Source organism: Bufo bufo, chromosome 3 (genome assembly GCF_905171765.1).
Source record: "Bufo bufo chromosome 3, aBufBuf1.1, whole genome shotgun sequence".
NCBI classification, from domain to species: Eukaryota; Metazoa; Chordata; class Amphibia; order Anura; family Bufonidae; genus Bufo; species Bufo bufo.
The window spans coordinates 270837967-270854651 of NC_053391.1; positions in this window are offsets into that span (position 1 = coordinate 270837967).

Consider the following 16685-nt stretch of genomic DNA (forward strand, 5'->3'; position numbering starts at 1 on the left):
ATCCTCCACAGGGGACCAATGGGGAACAAAAATATATTTCAATAAGAAAAAAAGGCAAAAAAAATGGAAAAAAAATTAAACAGATAACAGAGGGGGCAAAAATGCAATATATACACACAGGGGATAAATGATTATGGAATATATACAGAGGGGGCAAAATGGATATATACAGGGCCCCTCTATTTATATCCATTTTGCCCCCTCTGTATATATTCCATTTTCCCCTCTTTATCGATATTCCACTTTCCCCACCTGTGGAGCAAAATTGTATATATCTTATTTTGCCCCCTCTCACATTGTATATATTCTGAGTGAGAGGGGGCAAAATAAAAATATATTCTGAGTGAGAGGGGGCAAAATAAAATGTATTGTGAGTGAGAGGGGGCAAAATAAAATGTATTGTGAGTGAGAGGGGGCAAAATAAAATGTATTCTGAGTGAGAGGGGGCAAAATAAAATGTATTCTGAGTGAGAGGGGGCAAAATAAAATGTATTCTGAGTGAGAGGGGGCAAAATAAAATGTATTCTGAGTGAGAGGGGGCAAAATAAAATGTATTCTGAGTTTGCTGACATTGCTGTTCTGATGGGGACATTGCTGTGCTGATGGGGACACCGCTGATGGGGACATTGCTGTGCTGATGGGGACACCGCTGATGGGGACATTGCTGTGCTGATGGGGACATTGCTGTGCTGATGGGGACAACGCTGATAGGGACACGGGTGTCCCCATCAATGGTGTCCCCATCAGTGGTGTCCCCATCAGCACAGCAATGTCCCCAACAGCAGCGTCCCCATCAGTGGTGTCCCCATCAGCACAGCAATGTCCCCAACAGCAGCGTCCCCATCAGTGGGTGTCCCCATGATGGGAATATTGTTTTTCTGATGGGAATATTGTTTTTTTGATGGGAATATTTTTTTTTTTATGGTAATATATTGCTTTTCTGATGGGGACATTGCTGTTCTGATTTGGCCATTGCTGTTCTGATGGGGACACCGCTGATAGGGACACGGGTGTCCCCATCAATGGTGTCCCCATCAGCCGCGTCCCCAACAGCAGTGTCCCCATCAGTGGTGGCCCCTATCAGCTGCTAATGGGGACTCCGCTGATGGGGACATTGCTGTTCTGATGGGGACATCGTTGATGGGGACATTGCTGTGCTGATGCTGACATTGCTGTGCTGATGCTGACATTGCTGTGCTGATGCTGACATTGCTGTGCTGATGGGGACATTGCTGTGCTGATGGGGACATTGTTGTGCTGATGCTGACATTGCTGTGCTGATGCTGACATTGCTGTGCTGATGCGGACATTGCTGTGCTGATGGGGACATTGCTGTGCTGATGGGGACATTGCTGTGCTGATGGGGACATTGCTGTGCTGATGGGGACATTGCTGTGCTGATGGGGACATTGCTGTGCTGATGGGGACATTGCTGTGCTGATGGGGACATTGCTGTGCTGATGGGGACATTGCTGTGCTGATGGGGACATTGCTGTGCTGATGGGGACATTTTTGTGCTGATGGGGACACCGCTGATAGGGACACGGGTGTCTTTGCGTTGTTTTGCTAAAGTTTTTTCTCTTTTGTTCTCAGTCATATCATGCTGATTACAAAAACGATCCATGTAAAATATATACATTTAATTTAATACATAACTGATTTTTTTTTCCGGCCCCCGAATACTTGTAAAATCTTCAATGTGGCCCTCCTGTTGAAAAGTTTGGAGACCCCTGGGCTAATGTATAATATGGAATTATAGTTTTTGATGCACAGAATGGGTTTGTAAAAGATCAGACAGAGATTTTATGTGTAAAACTGTACACTGAGCTCACTTCACATGGCTCTGAGTGACCATTCCCCTCACAGACACTGCAGACTGATGAGTCATACTCTTCACATGAACGAGCATGTAAGAACTCAGTGCTCAGTGTGATGTCATAAGGAGGTGTGGCCGGCCTTCACTCTAGCTACCTAAGCCCGCCCAGCCTTAGCTGCAGAAAACCAGGAAGTTACCAGCAGAGCTGGCTGCAGGTGAAGCTGATTTAGCAAAGTGGGAAAACCCCTTTAATGACCAGGCCACTTTTTACACTTCTGACCTACACAACTTTAGCGGTTTATTGCTCGATCATGCAACTTACCACCCAAATAAATTTTACCTCCTTTTCTTCTCACTAATAGAGCTTTCATTTGGTGGTATTTCATTGCTGCTGACATTTTTACTTTTTTTGTTATTAATCGAAATTTAACGATTTTTTTGCAAAAAAATGACATTTTTCACTTTCAGTTGTAAAATTTTGCAAAAAAAAACGACATCCATATATATATTTCTCTAAATTTATTGTTCTACATGTCTTTGATAAAAAAAAGAATGTTTGGGTAAAAAAAAAAATGGTTTGGGTAAAAGTTATAGCGTTTACAAACTATGGTACAAAAATGTGAATTTCCGCTTTTTGAAGCAGCTCTGACTTTCTGAGCACCTGTCATGTTTCCTGAGGTTCTACAATGGCCAGACAGTACAAACACCCCACAAATGACCCCATTTCGGAAAGTAGACACCCTAAGGTATTCGCTGATGGGCATAGTGAGTTCATAGAACTTTTTATTTTTTGTCACAAGTTAGTGGAAAATGATGATTTTTTTTTTTTTTCTTACAAAGTCTCATATTCCACTAACTTGTGACAAAAAATAAAAACTTCTATGAACTCACTATGCCCATCAGCGAATACCTTGGAGTGTCTTCTTTCCAAAATGGGGTCACTTGTGGGGTAGTTATACTGCCCTGGCATTCTAGGGGCCCAAATGTGTGGTAAGTAGTTTGAAATCAAAATCTGTAAAAAATGGCCGGTGAAATCCGAAAGGTGCTCTTTGGAATGTGGGCCCCTTTGCCCACCTAGGCTGCAAAAAAGTGTCACACATCTGGTATCCCCGTACTCAGGAGAAGTTGGGCAATGTGTTTTGGGGTGTCATTTTACATATACCCATGCTGGGTGAGATAAATATCTCGGTCAAATGCCAACTTTGTATAAAAAAAAGGGAAAAGTTGTCTTTTGCCAAGATATTTCTCTCACCCAGCATGGGTATATTTAAAAAGACACCCCAAAAACACATTGCCCAACTTCTCCTGAGTACGGCGATACCAGATGTGTGACACTTTTTTGCAGCCTAGATGCGCAAAGGGGCCCACATTCCTTTTATGAGGGCATTTTTAGACATTTGGATCCCAGACTTCTTCTCACGCTTTAGGGCCCCTAGAATGCCAGGGCAGTATAAATACCCCACATGTGACCCCTTTTTGCAGCCTAGGTGGGCAAAGGGGCCCACATTCCAAAGAGCACCTTTCGGATTTCACCGGCCATTTGTTACAGATTTTGATTTCAAACCACTTCTCACGCATTCGGCCCCTAAAATGCCAGGGCAGTATAACTACCCCACAAGTGACCCCATTTTGGAAAGAAGACACCCCAAGGTATTTCATGATGGGCATGGTGAGTTCATGGAAGTTTTTATTTTTTGTCACAAGTTAGTGGAATATGAGACTTTGTAAGGAAAAAAATAAAAATAAAAAAATCATCATATTCCGCTAACTTGTGACAAAAAATATAAAATTCTAGGAACTCGCCATGCCCCTCACGGAATACCTTGGGGTGTCTTCTTTCCAAAATGGGGTCACTTGTGGGGTAGTTATACTGCCCTGGCATTCTAGGGGCCCTAATGTGTGGTAAGTAGGTAAATGACCTGTGAAATCCTAAAGGTGCTCTTTGGAATGTGGGCCCCTTTGCCCACCAAGGCTGCAAAAAAGTGTCACAAATGTGGTATCGCCGTATTCAGGAGAAGTTGGGCAATGTGTTTTGGGGTGTCTTTTTACATATACCCATGCTGGGTGAGAGAAATATCTCGGCAAAAGACAACTTTTCCCATTTTTTATACAAAGTTGGCATTTGACCAAGATATTTATCTCACCCAGAATGGGTATATGTAAAATGACACCCCAAAACACATTGCCCAACTTCTCCTGAGTACGGCGATACCAGATGTGTGACACTTTTTTGCAGCCTAGATGCGCAAAGGGGCCCACATTCCTTTTATGAGGGCATTTTTAGACATTTGGATCCCAGACTTCTTCTCACGCTTTAGGGCCCCTAGAATGCCAGGGCAGTATAAATACCCCACATGTGACCCCATTTTGGAAAGAAGACACCCCAAGGTATTCAATAAGGGGCATGGCGAGTTCATAGAAAAAAAAATTTTTGGGCACAAGTTAGCGGAAATTGATTTTTTATTTATTTTTTCTCACAAAGTCTCCCTTTCCGCTAACGTGGGACAAAAATTTCAATCTTTCATGGACTCACTATGCCCCTCACGGAATACCTTGGGGTGTCTTCTTTTCGAAATGGGGTCACATGTGGGGTATTTATACTGCCCTGGCATTCTAGGGGCCCTAAAGCGTGAGAAGAAGTCTGGAATATAAATGTCTAAAAATTTTTACGCATTTGGATTCCGTGAGGGGTATGGTGAGTTCATGTGAGATTTTATTTTTTGACACAAGTTAGTGGAATATGAGACTTTGTAAGAAAAATAATTATAATTTCCAATTGTAAATTGGGATACAGCGGCTCACCCCTATCACGTATGGATAGGTGCTCACCCTCTAGTCCTACCCTCAGGACCACAAAGAAAGCAAAAATGTATAGAAGAAACGAGGGGGCACACACACCAGGGGAACACTAGACGGATGAATAATTTGATGTTTAATAATTAATACTCTAAAAACAAACCCCTAAAATCACATAAAACGTACATCAAATAACTACAATAGCAGCCTATATCATGTACATATAACGCCACAAATATGGTAACAACTGTGCAGTCGGTATGGTGGTAAGCCACTGTTGTGGGTACAATGTGTTGAAGTTCAATGTCTGACAGTTCATCCAAACAGTGTCCCAAATCCTACGGTGCTGCACAGTAGTAGTGGTACTATAGGAAGTCCTCAAAATAGCCCCAACAAATGTATCAGATGGGGCAATGAAAATGACTATGTGTCAATGTCCGGTGTTTAAAAGTAAGTACAGAGATGCGTACGGCTGAAGCGCACTTGCCTCCAGATTACTTACAGTGTCCAGCCGCTTCAGGTCTCCCGGTCTCACCCCTCCTTGCTGCCTAGCCGCAGCGCGATTTCCCAGGTGGCCGAGCACGGCCGTCTGTGGCGTCCCACGTGACCTGGTGCTCTGGGGTTCCGGGCAGACGCTTAGATGACGTCACTGCTTTGCGGCGGTAATTTTGAATCTGGATCTGGATCTCTTGCGCTTTCAATTTGAAGTATAATTTCTTCGTCCTTTGTCTTCTCTTTGAATCCACGCTCACTCTGTATGCCAGACGCGTTTCAGGGTCTTACGCCCCTTCCTCAGTGGCCACCGAGTGAGTGGATTCTCACTCCTTATATATGGTATTGGCCCACCCTCAATTATGCTTTGTTCAGCTTGTTGTAATATGTGGGATGGATTTGATTACTGCTGCATTTCTACTAACAGTTTAAAATGTCACATTCAAGTTAAAAGCCTGATATATAATAAATATTACTCCCCTTAAGCGAATACAACATTAAAATGTCTTAAAAATGTTTTTGGTATAGGACTGCAGGCTTAAAACTGCATTATGAGGAAAATCGCATTGAAAACGCTTCACAAACGCAACAGTGTGAATTGCGTCTTCCTTGCGATTTTTATGTTTTAATATTGTATAGAGTCCGATGACCCCACCTAAAAGGATTGGACCAGGATTGTCAGTATAGCCTTCACATAAAAAGATAAAAAAGATAAGAAATATACAAAGATATAAAAGGTGTAAAAAGGTGATCTTCCTCAGGGATCATATATTGTAAGGGTAATTCATAATTGTGCAGTCATATATGTAGGGAGTCATCCGGTGGGGAGGTGAATCACAGTGTCAATAACTGACCCTCCTGTGATATCTCATCCCCACCGGACAGCCCCCCCAAGTGTTTACAGGAACCCGAACACCTCCATCTCAGCATTGAGACCCCTCAAAAAAATGTGGAGAGGAGGGAATCACATTGCTCACATGTCACGACAGGAATCCCGTAGAATTTTTGAATATGACACCATTATACCGAGGGGTCTCAATGCTGAGATGGAGGTGTTCGGGTTCCTGTAAACACTTGGGGGGGCTGTCCGGTGGGGATGAGATATCACAGGAGGGTCAGTTATTGACACTGTGATTCACCTCCCCACCGGATGACTCCCTACATATATGACTGCACAATTATGAATTACCCTTACAATATATGATCCCTGAGGAAGATCACCTTTTTACACCTTTTATATCTTTGTATATTTCTTATCTTTTTTATCTTTTTATGTGAAGGCTATACTGACAATCCTGGTCCAATCCTTTTAGGTGGGGTCATCGGACTCTATACAATATTAAAACATAAAAATCGCAAGGAAGACGCAATTCACACTGTTGCGTTTGTGAAGCGTTTTCAATGCGATTTTCCTCATAATGCAGTTTTAAGCCTGCAGTCCTATACCAAAAACATTTTTAAGACATTTTAATGTTGTATTCGCTTAAGGGGAGTAATATTTATTATATATCAGGCTTTTAACTTGAATGTGACATTTTAAACTGTTAGTAGAAATGCAGCAGTAATCAAATCCATCCCACATATTACAACAAGCTGAACAAAGCATAATTGAGGGTGGGCCAATACCATATATAAGGAGTGAGAATCCACTCACTCGGTGGCCACTGAGGAAGGGGCGTAAGACCCTGAAACGCGTCTGGCATACAGAGTGAGCGTGGATTCAAAGAGAAGACAAAGGACGAAGAAATTATACTTCAAATTGAAAGCGCAAGAGATCCAGATCCAGATTCAAAATTACCGCCGCAAAGCAGTGACGTCATCTAAGCGTCTGCCCGGAACCCCAGAGCACCAGGTCACGTGGGACGCCACAGACGGCCGTGCTCGGCCACCTGGGAAATCGCGCTGCGGCTAGGCAGCAAGGAGGGGTGAGACCGGGAGACCTGAAGCGGCTGGACACTGTAAGTAATCTGGAGGCAAGTGCGCTTCAGCCGTACGCATCTCTGTACTTACTTTTAAACACCGGACATTGACACATAGTCATTTTCATTGCCCCATCTGATACATTTGTTGGGGCTATTTTGAGGACTTCCTATAGTACCACTACTACTGTGCAGCACCGTAGGATTTGGGACACTGTTTGGATGAACTGTCAGACATTGAACTTCAACATATTGTACCCACAACAGTGGCTTACCACCATACCGACTGCACAGTTGTTACCATATTTGTGGCGTTATATGTACATGATATAGGCTGCTATTGTAGTTATTTGATGTACGTTTTATGTGATTTTAGGGGTTTGTTTTTAGAGTATTAATTATTAAACATCAAATTATTCATCCGTCTAGTGTTCCCCTGGTGTGTGTGCCCCCTCGTTTCTTCTATACATTTTAATTATAATTTCCGCTAACTTGGGCCAAAAAAATGTCTGAATGGAGCCTTACAGGGGGGTGATCAATGACAGGGGGGTGATCAATGACAGGGGGGTGATCAGGGAGTCTATATGGGGTGATCACCCCCCTGTCATTGATCACCCCCCTATAAGGCTCCATTCAGATGTCCGTATGTGTTTTGCGGATCCGATCCATGTATCAGTGGATCCGTAAAAATCATACGGACGTCTGAATGGAGCTTTACAGGGGGGTGATCAATGACAGGGGGGTGATCAATGACAGGGGGGTGATCAGGGAGTCTATATGGGGTGATCTGGTGATCAGGGGTTCATAAGGGGTTAATAAGTGACAGGGGGGGGTGTAGTGTAGTGTAGTGGTGTTTGGTGCTACTTTACTGAGCTACCTGTGTCCTCTGGTGGTCGATCCAAACAAATGGGACCTCCAGAGGACCAGGTAGCAGGTATATTAGATGCTGTTATCAAAACAGCGTCTAATATACCTGTTAGGGGTTAAAAAAATCGCATCTCCAGCCTGCCAGCGAACGATCGCCGCTAGCAGGCTGGAGATCCACTCGCTTAACTTCCGATCCTGTGAACGCGCGCGCCTGTGTGCGCGCGTTCACAGGAAATCTTGCGTCTCGCGAGATGACGCGTATATGCGTGACTGTGCGCAGGGCTGCCGCCTCAGGAACGCGACCCTGCGTTAGGCGGTCTGGAGGCGGTGAAAGGGTTTCTACCACTTCGTTTTCACATAATTAGCTTTCAGACACTAGCGATCCGCTAGTGTCTGCTCTAACAAACAATCCTAATATAATAGCTTTTGGGGCAGCCGTTTCGCTTAAAAAAGAACTTATATTGATATGCTAATGAGCCTCTAGGTGCTATGGGGGCGTCATTAGCATTTAGAGGCTCAGTCTACCTTCACAAAATGCCGCTGCCCAGCGCGTCCCTCCAGCCCGCCCATCTCCTCCGGAATGCGATCCTCCCTGTGAGCGTATGTATTCGGCACATGCGCAATGAATGTCTGACCGCTTCCCTGCTCAGACATCTCCACTGCGCCTGCGCCAATGACGTCATAGTGCTCCGAGGAACAGGTGCAGTAGAGATGTCTGTGCAGAAAGCGGTCAGACATTCACTGCGCATGCGCCGAAAACATACGCTCACAGGGAGGATCGCATTCCGGAGGAGATGGGCGGGCTGGAGGGACGCGCTGGGCGGCGGCATTTTGTGAAGGTAGACCGAGCCTCTAGGTGCTAATGACGCCCCCATAGCACCTAGAGGCTCATTAGCATATCAATATAAGTTCTTTTTTAAGCGAAACGGCTGCCTCAAAAGCTATTTTATTAGGATGGTTCGGTAGAGCAGACACTAGCGGATCGCTAGTGTCTGAAAGCTAATTATGTGAAAACGAAGTGGTAGAAACCCTTTAAATACTGTGAGAATGACAGCTTTTGAAAGGTTTCTCATTGAAGTCAATAGGGAAAATCTTAATTGGTTGTTTGTGGCTCCGCCCACCTTTTAGCGTCCCCAAAATGAGGCAGACATTCTCACAGTCCTCCAGTGACAAACTCTGCCAAGTTTCAGGACCCTGCCATTAACAGTCTAAGAGCAGCGGCAGTTTGAATTTTTCCCATTTAAACAAATGTCTGAAATTTGATTGGCCGTTGTAGACCCCGCCCACTTTTTTTAAATAAATTTTAACCTTTGTCACACACTGAGCCACCCTGCCGAGTTTGGGTGCTGTGGCTTCCTGCTTGCATCACTTCCTGTCAGCTGACCAGTGTGACATCATCCAAGGTCCTGGAAGGTGAGAGCTGCAGGAAAGGCTTGGAGGCCAACAGTGTTTGCCGGGGGCAGCGCTGCCCTTTCCCCAGGGGGTGGCGTTCTCTCCCGGTATGGACATCCGGGCTACGGCCATCCGGTGTTCCGGAATTTTCTGCTACCCGGATTTTTTTTGCTACCCACGTCACTTCCAGTAGTGACGTGGGAGGTGTGTCTCTCACCTCGGCTCCTCATTGGCTCTGCCGGGGGTTTGTCGGCGCAGGCTCGGAGGATTCAGCCGTAGCGTGAACGCGCCGAGGGTAGCAGAAAATTCCGGGCCACTGCGCATGCGCAAAGAAGACGGCCCCAAGGTAGCAGAAAATTCCGGCTTCGCGCATGCGCAGTGGCCCGGAATTTTCTGCTACCTTCAACTCCTACTGCGCCGAGCCGTCTTTTTTGAGCTGAAGGTAGCAGAAAATTCCGGTCTACTGCGCATGCGCGAAGCCAGAATTTTCTGCTAGCTTCGGCTCCTACTGCGCCTGCGCCGAGACCTGTGGCAGCACACTGTATTAGGGGAGCAGTATGTGGCAGCACACTGTATTGGGGGAGCAGTATGTGGCAGCACACTGTATTGGGGCAGCAGTATGTGGCAGCACACTGTATTGGGGCAGCAGTATGTGGCAGCACACTGTATTGGGGCAGCAGTATGTGGCAGCACACTGTATTGGGGCAGCAGTATGTGGCAGCCCACTGTATTGGGGCAGCAGTATGTGGCAGCCCACTGTATTGGGGCAGCAGTATGTGGCAGCACACTGTATTGGGGCAGCAGTATGTGGCAGCACACTGTATTGGGGCAGCAGTATGTGGCAGCACACTGTATTGGGGCAGCAGTATGTGGCAGCACACTGTATTGGGGCAGCAGTATGTGGCAGCACACTGTATTGGGGCAGCAGTATGTGGCAGCACACTGTATTGGGGCAGCAGTATGTGGCAGCACACTGTATTGGGGAGCAGTATGTGGCAGCACACTGTATTGGGGGAGCAGTATGTGGCAGTACACTGTATTGGGGGAGCAGTATGTGGCAGCACACTGTATTGGGGGAGCAGTATGTGGCAGCACACTGTATTGGGGGAGCAGTATGTGGCAGCACACTGTATTGGGGGAGCAGTATGTGGCAGCACACTGTATTGGGGGAGCAGTATGTGGCAGCACACTGTATTGGGGGAGCAGTATGTGGCAGCACACTGTATTGGGGGAGCAGTATGTGGCAGCACACTGTATTGGGGGAGCAGTATGTGGCAGCACACTGTATTGGGGGAGCAGTATGTGGCAGCACACTGTATTGGGGGAGTAGTATGTGGCAGCACACTGTATTGGGGGAGCAGTATGTGGCAGCACACTGTATTGGGGGAGCAGTATGTGGCAGCACACTGTATTGGGGGAGCAGTATGTGGCAGCACACTGTATTGGGGGAGCAGTATTAGGGGAGCAGACATAGATTTTTTCCTTCTTGCTCTCGCCTCATCTTGGTGCCATAACTGTATCGTGCCCGCTGTCCTTCAAAGATTAGAGTTATATCACCATAGTCACGCAAAAAATAATATCTCCACACAGATATGACCAACCCCAAAATAATAGCGCATGCGCAGTGGCCCGGAATTTAATGCTACCTTCGGCTCAGCGCATTTTGCTACTGCGCCGAGCCGTCTTTTTCAGCACATGCGCAGTGGGCCGGAATTTTCTGCTACCTTCGGCTCCTACTGCACCTGCGCCGAGCCGTTTTTTAGCGAACCGAAGGTACCAGAACATTCCGGCCCACTGCGCATGCGCGGAAAAAGACAGCTTGGCGCAGGAGCGCCGAGTCCAGTTAACAAAATACGAATATCTAGACCTCTTCAGCACCTCTGTGACGTTTACTTGACAGTATTTTTATTAATTGGTCACTTAGACCACATTACGTCTAGCGTGAAGTGCTGACTAATAAAAAATGTAAAATCTTTATTTCATTTCCTTAAAACTATCTTCCACCAAAAAAAAAAAAAAAGGGCCGAAGGTAGCAGAAGATTCCGGCCCACTGCGCATGCGTGAAAAAAGACGGCTTGACGCAGTATGAAATCGCGCCGAGTCAAGTTAACAAGAAAAGGGCTACAGCGCATGCGCACCTAGGGTAGGCTAGCAAATTTTTACAGGTCAGTGCGCAGTGTTCTGTAATTTGTTGCTACCTGTTCCGTTATTTTATGCTAACTGTAAAATTTTGCTATCCTTGTCACTTCCTGTTGTGAGGTAGCCGCACGGAAGGGTTTTGAAGGAGTTGTACCCATCGCTCTTACACCTTTCTATGGAGTCAGGGATCTCACCGCTCTTACACCTTTCTATGGAGTCAGTTTTGATAACAGCGTCTGATATACCTGCTACCTGGTCCTCTGGTGGTCCCTTTTGCTTGGATCGACCACCAGAGGACACAGGCAGCTCAGTAATAAGTAGCACCAAACACCACTACACTACACCCCCCCACCCTTGTCACTTATTAACCCCTGATCACCCCATATAGACTCCCTGATCACCCCCCTGTAAGGCTCCATTCAGACCTCCGTATGTTTTTTACGGATCCATGGATACATGGATCAGATCCGCAAAACACATACGGACATCTGAATGGAGCCTTATAGGGGGTGATCAATGACAGGGGGGTGATCACCCCATATAGACTCCCTGATCACCCCTCTGTCATTGATCACCCCCCTCTAAGGCTCCATTCAGACATCCGTATGTTTTTTACGGATACATGGATCAGATCCGCAAAACACATACGGACGTCTGAATGGAGCCTTACAGGGGGGGTGATCAATGACAGGGGGGTGATCACCCCATATAAACTCCCCGATCACCCCCCTGTAAGGCTCCATTCAGACATTTTTTTTGGCCCAAGTTAGCGGAAATTATTATTATTTTTTTTTCTTACAAAGTCTCATATTCCACTAACTTGTGTCAAAAAATAAAATCTCACATGAACTCACCATACCCCTCACGGAATCCAAATGCGTAAAATTTTTAAGATATTTATATTCCAGACTTCTTCTCACGCTTTAGGGCCCTTAAAATGCCTGGGCAGTATAAATACCCAACATGTGACCCCATTTCGGAAAGAAGACACCCCAAGGTATTTCGTGAGGGGCATATTGAGTCCATAAAAGATTTAAATTTTTGTCCCAAGTTAGCGGAAAGGGAGACTTTGTGAGAAAAAAACAAAAACAAAAATCAATTTCCGCTAACTTGTGCCAAAATTTTTTTTTTTCTATGAACTCACCATGCCCCTCATTGAATACCTTGGGGTGTCTTCTTTCCAAAATGGGATCACATGTGGGGTATTTATACTGTCCTGGCATTTTAGGGGCCCTAAAGCGTGAGAAGAAGTCTGGGATCCAAATGTCTAAAAATGCCCTCATAAAAGGAATTTGGGCCACTTTTGCGCATCTAGGCTGCAAAAAAGTGTCACACATCTGGTATCGTCGTACTCAGGAGAAGTTGGACAATGTGTTTTGGAGTGTCATTTTACATATTTATCTCACCCAGCATGGGTATATCTTGGTCAAATGCCAACTTTGTATAAAAAAAAAATGGGAAAAGTTGTCTTTTGCCGAGATATTTCTCTCACCCAGCATGGGTATAGGTAAAAAGACACCCCAAAACACATTGCCCTACTTCTCCTGAGTACGGCGATACCACATGTGGCACACTTTTTTGCAGCCTAGATGCGCAAAGGGGCCCATATTCCAAAGAGCACCTTTAGGATTTCACAGGGCATTTTTTATAGATTTTGATTTCCACCTACTTCTCACGCATTAGGGCCCCTAAAATGCCAGGGCAGTATAACTACCCCACAAGTGACCCCATTTGGGAAAGAAGACACCACAAGGTATTCCGTGAGGGGCATGGCGAGTTCCTAGAATTTTTTGTCACAATTTAGCGGAAAATGATGATTTTTTTTTTTCTTACAAAGTCTCATATTCCACTAACTTGTGACAAAAAATAAAAACTTCCATGAACTCACTATGCCCATCACGAAATACCTTGGGGTGTCTTCTTTCCAAAATGGGGTCACTTGTGGGGTAGTTATACTGCCCTGGCATTTTAGGGGCCCTAATGCGTGAGTAGTAGTTTGAAATCAAAATCTGTAAAAAATGCCCTGGGAAATCCTAAAGGTGCTCTTTGGAATGTGGGCCCCTTTGCGCATCTAGGCTGTGTCACACCCCAAAACACATTGTCCAACTTCTCCTGAGTACGACGATACCAGATGTGTGACACTTTTTTGCAGCCTAGATGCGCAAAGGGGCCCAAATTCCTTTTATGAGGGCATTTTTAGACATTTGGATCCCAGACTTCTTCTCACGCTTTAGGGCCCCTAAAATGCCAGGACAGTATAAATACCCCACATGTGACCCCATTTTGGAAAGAAGACACCCCAAGGTATTCAATGAGGGGCATGGCGAGTTCATAGAATTTATTTTTTTTTGGCACAAGTTAGCGGAAATTGATTTTTGTTTTTGTTTTTTCTCACAAAGTCTCCCTTTCCGCTAACTTGGGACAAAAATTTCAATCTTTCATGGACTCAATATGCCCCTCACGGCTCGGCGCAGGCGCAGTAGGAGCCGAAGGTAGCAGAAAATTCCGGGCCACTGCGCATGCGCGAAGCTGGAATTTTCTGCTACCTTGGGGCCGTCTTCTTTGCGCATGCGCAGTGGCCCGGAATTTTCTGCTACCCTCGGCGCGTTCACGCTACGGCTGAATCCTCAGAGCCTGCACCGACAAACCCCCGGCAGAGCCAATGAGGAGCCGAGGTGAGAGACACACCTCCCACGTCACTACCGGAAGTGACGTGGGTAGCAAAAAATTCTGGGTAGCAGAAAATTCCGGAACACCGGCGTTCTATATCGGGCGGCTGCAATAGTGGCACGGCGATGGAAGCAATGGATCCGACACAGGATACGCCTGCACCTGTGGTGTATGAAGTGGAGGTGGAAATCGAAGGTACAGAGGGATCATGCAGTCCAGAGACATTGGACACAGCGTCTGAAGGTATGAAACGATCGGGGGTAGTGTCGCAGCCAGGAGGAGGTAAGCGACACGGGACCTTTGCGAACGTTTTGCAATCCAGCGCCTCAGAGAGGAGCGCAGTGGGAAGGAGAGCCCCGGAGACCCGTCTCTCGGGGAAGACCCGGGGAAATATTAAAAAAGGCAGGAGCTTGGACTCGACCCTTGACCAGGCCCGCGTCCATGTGGTTAAGCCCTGTAATGGAAAAATGTCCACTACTAAACAAGTGGTGGGCACGGTAAAAAAAGGTTGTGCAGCTGAACAAGCAGCGCGGAGGGTGGCTGGCCCTAAAGTGTTAATGGATAAGCAGATGGGAAAGATTTCCGGGGTCAGTGGAGCAAGTATATCTCGCCCTGGAGAGTCTGGTTTGTCTCACCTAGGTGGGGCTGGTGTGGATATGACCAAGGTGATCCGCAACTGGGGTGTGCAAGGCCCCACAGATACTGCAGACATTTTTGCTTCAAGAGTGTTTTTTTTATTTAAAGCTATATGATGAAATAAAAAAAGACTTGAGAAAAGTTAAATTGGAACAAAAAAATATGAAGCTACAGGAGGGCTTATTGCCTAAGCTTAAAAAAACTTTTCTCTCCTCTAAGCTGGATAAGCTAGAGGAGGAGATAATGACACTGGAAGAAAAGAAACTGGCAATAGAAAAAAATGGCGGTCCATTTATGGAAAAATTCCAAAATGATAAACGGTTTAAAAACATGTCAGATGCTGAGTCTGGCTCTCCTGGTCCGTCAGGGCTGCGGATCAGGAGCCCGATAAAAACAGTAGTGGCTGAAAATTCTGGGCAGGACTCCTTGCCAGCAGGGCAGGGGGAACCCTCTTGGAGTCAGGGAGCAGCCTCCGGGGATGAAGGCGAGTCTGGTGGTTTGATATTGCAGAGCATCAGGCAGCTGGAATCCCCGGTAGGTAGGCTCTATTTTGGAGATGAGGAGATACCTGAAGAGGAGAAAGTAAAGAAAAAAAAAAATAGAACCAAAGTTGTGGAGAGAGAGGTGTTGGTGTATGGCCCTTCAAACACTTCAAAACCCGCTGCTGAGCCCAGCCTAGCTCCTGATGTGGAGCCAGGGGCGTAGATAAGGGTGGGGGGATAGGGGGGTTCAAACCCCCCCCAGAGTGTCTGTCCTCCTCAGGGCCGGCGCTTCCATAAGGCAGACCAAGCGGCTGCCTTAGGGCGCACCCTGCACAGAGAAAGGGGTGGGCGGAAAAACAAACCTTTTTTTTTTTAATCACTTACTTGCCCGCAGCGCTGCCGGGCACCCTCCCCAGCCAGTGTTCACTCTAAGCTGCGCTTGTGTTAAAGGGGTTTTCACCATTTGCTAAATCAGCTTCACCTGCAGCCAGCTCTGCTGGTAACTTCCTGGTTTTCTGCAGCTAAGGCTGGGCGGGCTTAGGCAGCTAGAGTGAAGGCCGGCCACACCTCCTTAAGACATTACACTGAGCATTGAGTTCTTACGTGCTCGTTCATGTGAAGAGTATGACTCATCAGTCTGCAGTGTCTGTGAGGGGAATGGTCACTCAGAGCCATGTGAAGTGAGCTCAGTGTACAGTTTTACACATAAAATCTCTGTCTGATCTTTTACAAACCCATTCTGTGCATCAAAAACTATAATTCCATATTATACATTAGCCCAAAAGCTTGACCGACCCCCACACCCCAGCACTGATGCAGATTTGTTTCCATTACAGCTGTACTCCAGTTGTGTATAAACCTCACACTATGTATCTTTATAGATGCATATACAGCTCTGCTACATCTGTCTGTTTATCTCTTCAACCAGCACTGTATCAGAACAGCAGCATATTCAGCTCTACTACATCTGTTTCTATCTTCAAACAGCACTGTGTCAGAACACCCATATATTCAGCTCTGCTACATCTGTCTGTTTATCTCTTCAACCAGCACTGTGTCAGAACAGCCGCATATTCAGCTCTACTACATCTGTTTCTCTCTTCAACCAGCACTGTGTCAGAACACCCGCATATTCAGCTCTACTACATCTGTTTCTCTCTTCAAACAGCACTGTATCAGAACAGCCACATATTCAGCTCTACTACATCTGTTTCTCTCTTCAAACAGCACTGTATCAGAACACCCGCATATTCAGCTCTGCTACATCTGTCTGTTTATCTCTTCAAACAGCACTGTGTCAGAACAGCAGCATATTCAGCTCTACTACATCTGTTTCTCTCTTCAAACAGCACTGTGTCAGAACACCCGCATATTCAGCTCTACTACATCTGTTTCTCTCTTCAAACAGCACTGTGTCAGAACACCCGCATATTCAGCTCTACTACATCTGTTTCTCTCTTCAAACAGCACTGTGTC